Genomic DNA, 7,828 nt, shown 5'->3' on the forward strand with positions numbered 1-7,828 from the left:
TTGCAAGGGCAGGGTACATGCAAGAGGAATGCAAGCCAGCCGTGCCAACCTGTCATCCCCTCTCTTCCCTCACTCGTGGCATTTCCCTCTAAGAATCAAAGGCTTAGGGAAACATTGCTCTCTTTTCTCTCTTACTGCTGCTGGGTTTTATTGGGTTGCTTGCACCATACAAGCATACCCCATCTTGAGGACTTCTGTTGGGATGGGACAATGGTGAGCATATTTCTCCATTCCCTCTATAGAGCAGCAAGGAAAAAAGAAAGCAAACTTTTCTTACATTTCAGAAAGTTTGTTAATACTAGCTATATTGGTTAGATGGAGGTCATTCTAATTTTGTGAGTTTTCCTTGATTTGTATCATTTCAATTCCATCATTTATAAACAGTTAATGCTTTTAGGCATTAATATTAGAATGTATTGTAATTTTATAATAATCAGGCAACTGAGAAAGAAACATTTTCCCTTGAAATTCAGTTCTTCCACTTAGTTGCTGTGTATCGTTGGGCTAGTCAACAAAATCTCTCTTTTTATAAATAGAGACACTAATATGGATTTGGGGATTTAATGAGGTAATACATATAAACCATTTAGCACAATGCTAAACACTTAATAATTATTAGCTATTAATAATAATAGCTTTGAACTCGTTCTATAGTTAAGAATAAACACTGTGAATACAGCGCACCAAAATAATTAGAGTAATTAAATAAATAAAAATCATAAATAATTATATATTTAAAGTGGCAAGGTTAAATAGCTTATTCTCTACTGAGGAAGTCTTTCAAAGATATTAACGAAATATGAGATAAAAAGAAAAGTTGGGCTCAAACCTCAAAATAAAGTTCCGTTTGAAATCACATCACATAAACGGTCAAACACAAAAATCTAGATTGCCAAGTTCATATCTCAAGTTTATGTGCTCACAGTGTCTGCGGAAAGGATGACAGGAAATAACCGTCTGCATGCCTTTATAGACCCTCTCAGGATCTGGGAAATGATGGGGACGGCGATTCCTAGCAAATCCATTTCTCTGGGCCCAGGTTTTCCATGTCCAGATGTTGTGGAGCGGCGGTGGTGCTCCTTTGTTAGAAACAGAGTCACCCTAATCGTTTCCCATCCTGTCCCACTCCCACTATCCAGTCCAGTCCCTACCCAAGTGAAATGTGGCACATGCCACACATATCAATATAAGAGGGAATGTTCTCTGTAGAGAAAAAAATTCACTAGAGTAAACTAATGAAAATTCCAAGATTTACAGCCCCAAATTCCTTTAGAAGAGAAATATACATATAGGGGGTTAAAATTTGGGTGACTAAATGCAGTGCCCATGAGAACAATGAGGCTGTTTTCCAAGTTTCTTAGAAATGTTGAGCAAGGGCTGGCCCTGTGGCTTAGCGGTTAAGCGTGCACGCTATGCTGCTGGTGGCCCGGGTTTGGATCCAGGGCGCGCACCGATGCACCGCTTCTCCAGCCATGCTGAGGCCACGTCCCACATACAGCAACTAGAAGGCTGTGCAACTATGACATACAACTATCTACTGGGACTTGGGGGGGGGCGGCGGAAAAGAAATGTTGAGCTTAAAAATAAATAGTAGGAAAGGCATGAGGTCACAGAAATAGTAAATAAAAAATGTAAAGTAATAAGTTTCCTTCTGAAAAAGGAAAACGTTTTATGTAACCATAATAAAGGGAACATTCTTACCTAGAAAATAAAAAACATATTGTTACAATTCCTTAATCTATTCGTTTTAAATCTCAAAAGAACAAAAAAGCCTTCAGAGTGGGAAGTGTCATTCTTAGTTGCCTCTTTTATTTAAAAAGTATTTTATACAATTTCTTGTATTGATTTTTGCCATTGTAGGTCAATGCTTCCATGGCAACAAAGAAATTATATATCTTTTCCTTATAAACATTATATGTGTATATAGATTCATATATGTCCAAATGATCAACTTTAAAAATAAAACATAATCTTTTCCCACTTGGTCAAATATCACGTAAATATCAGTGTCGCACCTCCTGAATTCTGCATGAAAACAAACGGGTTGTTTGCTGTTGTTGTTAATGTGCAAAATCATGCTATTTTATATTGTATTTCACTCAAGTAAAGAAGATATTTGAAAATTCTTAGCATAGGTTGGTAGCTATCTATGTTTCTCTGCAAATAGATCTTTAAATCTAAGATTTGGCACCACTCCATGAACATCTGACAAATGCTTATCATTCCTTCTAGAACATCCTTTCAACTCTCATAACTCATTAACAAAGCTATACTTGCACATCACATTCCTGGAGTTACTTACATATTACATTTTCCACTGAGCAAAAGTCTAGTTTCTTTTTTGTGTGTGTGAGGAAGATCATCCCTGTGCTAACATCTGCCAATCCTCCTCTTTTTTTGCTGAGGAAGACTGGCCCTGGGCTAACCTCCATGCCCATCTTCCTCCACTTTATATGGGACACCACCACAGCATGGCTTGCCAAGCAGTGTGTGGGTGCGCGGCTGGGATCCGAACCAGCGGACCCCGGGGCGCCGCAGCGGAGCGCACGCACTTAACCGCTTGCGCCACCAGGGCAGCCCCACAAAAAGTCTAGTTTCTTGATTTCTACAGCTACAAAATCCCAAACTTGAAGACTTTTATTTTTAGGATATACATGAACGTTTTTATGTCACGAAAAGTAAGTAAAGGTAAATGCAATTGGAAACATTTAACGATTGAAAATCCTCTCTATATTTTATAAAGCTTTTGCATAAAAACTAACAGAAGGAATTCCACGTAAATGCTTCTATGGCCAACAACATAAGGAAATTTACTATAAATGCTAAATATAAGTAAAGAGGATACTGTCTAGAGATTAGATTGGTGGTTACCAGAGGGGAAGGGGGGAGGCAGGAGGGTGAAGGGGTGATTAGGCACATGTGTGTGGTGATGGATTGTAATCAGTATTTGGGTGGTGAACATGAGAACATGATGTAATCCATGCATAAATAGAAGTATAATGATGTACACCTGAAATTTATACGTTATAAACCAATGTTACTGCAATAAACAAAATAAATAAATAAATAAATTATAAGAGGATACTGTCTAGAACTTTTTTTCCTCTTTTGCATTCAGCTGTATATCTCTGCTACAATAATCTCACTTTGTTAAAGCCTTTATTTCATAAGGGTAATAGACTCAAAGGATGAAGGTAAACATACTCCACCCCACAAAGGGTCGCAGTGAGGAACACGCTCAAGGCTGGAGCAGGCCCACAGCGGAAGGGCACGTGCAGTTTTGGAGTGTCCCTGCCGCTCATAATCTGAAGGGCCTTGGGCAAGTCACCTGTTCCTAGCTTTAGTTTCCTCACCTGTAAAAGGATATTGAAAATATTATGTGCAAAGAACCAACACCGTGCTTGGCACATAGTATATGTTCAGAAAGAAAAGAGAGAGAGAATAAAAAGGCAGAGAGGGTGGGGGGAGAGTCCAGCTTTGTGTGATTTGCCGGGACTCAAATCCTCAAGGTCATGTTCTTTGATAAACCCTCCTGCTGCAGTCACATAAAGAAGGCAAATTAAATGTGAAAACAAAATATATAGTTAGGATTCAAAGGAAGATAAACTTTGCCTGGACCAAAACGAGCAGACACACACTGCAGGGAGCAGGACCCCGGGTTCTGAGGGAGCCCACCGCCAGCCAGGAGCTGAGCGCCTTCAGAATGAAGGAGGAGAAAATCCTCCACGCGGGATGGGAGTCTGGAGCGATATACTGTTGGAAGCGAGGGCCCGGCAGGTTTTCCTATAAAATTTAGAAGAGGTCAAATTACAAACCTCTAGTAGAACTGATGAAGAGGAAAAACTATGATGTCACAAAGCATTAATATTACAGATAAAAAGGGCTCCAAATAGCAGATAAAATAGATATTTAAAAATCATAAGCTAACACTACAAATGACTTTATGTCACTAAATCTATGTCACTAAACTTTATGTCACTAAACACTAAAATGGAAAAATTTTGAGAAATATATAAACTGACACCATCAAATCAAAAAGAAACTGAGAGCCTGCATTTAACAATAACCAGTAAAGAAACTGAATTGGTAATTAGTTATACCCAAAAAGACACCAAGCCCAGGTGATTTACAGGTAAATTTTACTTAACCTTCAAGGGAAAGGTAATCCTTATCTTTTACAAATAGTTTCAGGCAATAGAAAAATGGAAAAAGGTCAGAGATGTTAAATGATGAAGATTATAGGCTAATCTCACTATAAACATAGATATAAACATCCTAAATAACTTATTAGCTATTCATATAGTGTATAAAAAGGAAATAAATGGAATGACAAGATAGTGTTTGTCCCAGCAATGCAAGCTGTTTCAACATCAAAACATCCATCTGTATAATATGCTACAATAATAGATTTAAAAGGGAAAAATCACAAACCATACTATCTTCTCAATAGATGCTAAATAAATGCTTTAAAAAAAGCATTTATGAAATTAATCACTTACATGTGATCAAAACTCTTTTAAAAAAAACTTTTACCAAACTGAGAATAGAAGAAAATTTCCTTAACCTGATAAATCCCTACAAAAAATTTAGAGCAAACATCATACATAATCAGGAGCCAATGGAAGCATTTTCTTTCGTATCAGGAATAAGAGGAACCCCACCATTACCTCTACTATTCAACATAGTCCTAGAAGGCCTAGCTAATTCAGTAATGTAAGACAACAGTAAATAACACACGTGAGGGGTGGAAAGGAAGAGACAAAACTGTCCTTATTTGCAATCAAAATGATTGTCTGTGTTTAAAATCCAAGAGTCTATGGATAAATCTGATCCTAAATTTCAAATGGAAATGACCAAAATCGCCAAGACAAATTAAGAGGGCAGAAGGAGAGGACTTGACCTACCAGATAGCAAGACTTGTATAAAAAACCTTGTAATTAAGGTAATGTGATATTTGTTCAGGGCTAGACATACAGAGGTGCATAGAGTCTTGAAACAGACCCTCAGATGTAAGACAGACATGACCTTACAGCGGGGACATAAAGGGACTAGACAAAAACAGTTCTGAGACAAAAGGGGAAAAGTATACATAATTAGACCCCAACTTCACATAATGCATAGAAGTAACACCCAGGTGGATTATAGACCTAAATGTGATTTGGCTGGCCTAGGAAAATTCCAATGTCAAGCTGATCTCTTATTTTCTGTTAGCTTCATTTCTCAGCCTTTCCACTGCTACTCTGTGTTAAGAATCCCAAATAGGGAAAGCTGCATATATTTCCTGAAATGAAACAGAAACAAGAAGTAAAAAGGTTGATTATGCTTAAAGCTCTCCTTCACACCTAAAACTAACCACTGGCTTCCTTCCACTCCATGTCAAGTCCCTGATTCAGCAGATAAATATAAAGCTCACTTAGAATCCTGTTTGAAAAATAAGATACACAGTTTCTCAAAGAATATATGAATGATGACTAAAAATACCCTGGATAGAAACTTCCATATACGAACTCATATGAATGTAGCCATTAAATGCAAAAGGAGATTTAGCTTTTAATGTATGCTAAACTTGTTTAGAAATTAAATCTTTTCCATGGAAAATAATAGTGTTTTTGAAAATTTCTGTCTTGGGTACTTCCTTTCTTTCTTCTAAGTTTGTAGCTCTTTTTACTTTATATAACACTGATACATTTCAGCCGATTAACAACAACAACATACAGGAGAATTCAATCCCAGAGGCAATTTTCATGCAGTCATTGATAAAATACAAACATTCATAAAATACACATTTAATTTAAACTAAGCCAGCATTCTATTCTGTATATTGCTGTAAGAGCACAGAAAAACATAGTCTCAAAAATTCTAGTCTGTACCAGAAAGGTGACAACAATCCAAATTCAACTCTCTGGCAAAGGAGGCTAATATTCAATGACTATGTTACGCACCTTAAAGATTTCAGCAGATAACTTAAAAAAGGGATAGAATATTGGGAGTAATTTTGATGGATAGAAAACTTACAAATAAGGAATTAAGTATTAACCATTTTACAATTCAATCCCAAACCTAAATGCTATTTATCTTAATATATTTTATTCATGAAAGTGTTGGTCTACATGAGCTCTTACTGTGAAATGAAAGGAACTTCAAACATACTTGGGAATTCCAGATACAGTTTTTTATATGCCCAGTAATGGTGCAATAACCTATAAGTTTGAAGTAGAAGAATAAAGATTACTTGTGAATTTGCCAGCAGTTCTTTGCTCCATCTTAACTTGACCAGTAATAAACCTATTCACATAGTGGCACAGAGCATCATGTTTGTACTCCCCTTGTATAGACTGTAGTGTTTTGAAATGCAAAAAGTGGATTCAGATAGCAATCACGTGAGATACTATTATCTACACAGGAACTTCTTGTACATATTGACGTTAAATAACAGCACTGTGTTACCTGCTAACAGTTGGTGGTAAAGAATGCTGATTTCCCTCATTCACAGTGTTCCTGAGCATTTCTAGTTCAAATCTGGAGTTAAATTGTAGGACAAGGGAGAAATATAAGAATGTTTGTTAACTCGGTAAGTTATTGATTTCAATCAAACACTGGATGTTTAATTTTGAATTGGCAAGCCAGGATCTCCATTTTCCTATCAAAGGCCAACTAAATATCATTTGCCTCACATTAAAGCTAAAGAGAGAATAAGAATTGAAATATCCTTTGGGAGCTGTGAGTTCAAATTCCTTCACTGGGGTAAATCCCTTAAACTATCTTTGAAACTAAATTATAATAGAATGCAGTTCTTGGCAAAACATGTAAAAACATCAACAAAATGAGCCTTAAAGTGATACAAAATATTACAAATAACATTTCTGAATTTAAAAAAAAAAAAAGGAAAGTGAAGAACCTTGAAATGAAATTCTCTACTGCTTCACACATTGAAAACATCACTTGTGAAAATTCTGGAAGTAGTCACAAGCCTTGATTAGGACAGAATTTTTCCTCTGGTATTGACTGCATTTTCTATGTTAAAATCTACTTGAAGGATCTTTCAAATTCTCTTAAAATCTTATAAAATCTCCTGTACCTATATTTCTCTTAGAAATTACATTGGATTTCTCTCTATTTCCATAGAGAGGCTCCAAATGAGACAAAGTCAGATGGGTGAAATGGCGAAAATAGGTCACAAGACAGTCATTCAGTCACACACAGACTATGACGGTAATAAAATTAAGCCCTAAAATGAAGAGTGAAGACTCTCTCATTTCTAATCTTTGTAGAGTTCAATCACATCACTTACTTGTGCTGTGTCTCTGTGGAGTCTCTGGTATCTTCTATGCCCTCATGTGTGATTGCATCTTGGGTTTATATGATGAATAAGTGACAGGCGCAAGCCAATGAGAGAGAAGAGTGGACTTACTTCCACCTAAGACTGTTCCTTCATTTCTTAAATGAAATATGTCTGCCAAACAGTGAAGCCTACAAAGACTTCTGGTTGTTCTTGGCATGGTATAGGATCTCTGTGTATTAATAACCTAAGATATTTGCATACAGTTGGTAAAGTCAAAGTTATAGGCGCTGACGTGAGCCTACTGCTACATGTTCGTTTACTTTTAAAAGTCTTACACCACAGGCTCCTGGAGACTGAGAAAACGTGAGCACAAGGGAACCCTCCTTACAGACGTGCACGTGGCCTGCCTCCTCACTCCTTTAGGCCTCCTTGGAGAGTCCCTGGCTGACCATCTTCCCGCCGGAACCCTGTTCCAACAGTCTCATCCCTTACCTGCTGTGTGTTTCTCCTCCACAATGTCCTACAACAGAGTGTATGTTACTTGTT

Source organism: Ceratotherium simum, chromosome 8 (assembly GCF_057802395.1).
Source record: "Ceratotherium simum simum isolate JZ-2026a chromosome 8, ASM5780239v1, whole genome shotgun sequence".
NCBI classification, from domain to species: Eukaryota; Metazoa; Chordata; class Mammalia; order Perissodactyla; family Rhinocerotidae; genus Ceratotherium; species Ceratotherium simum.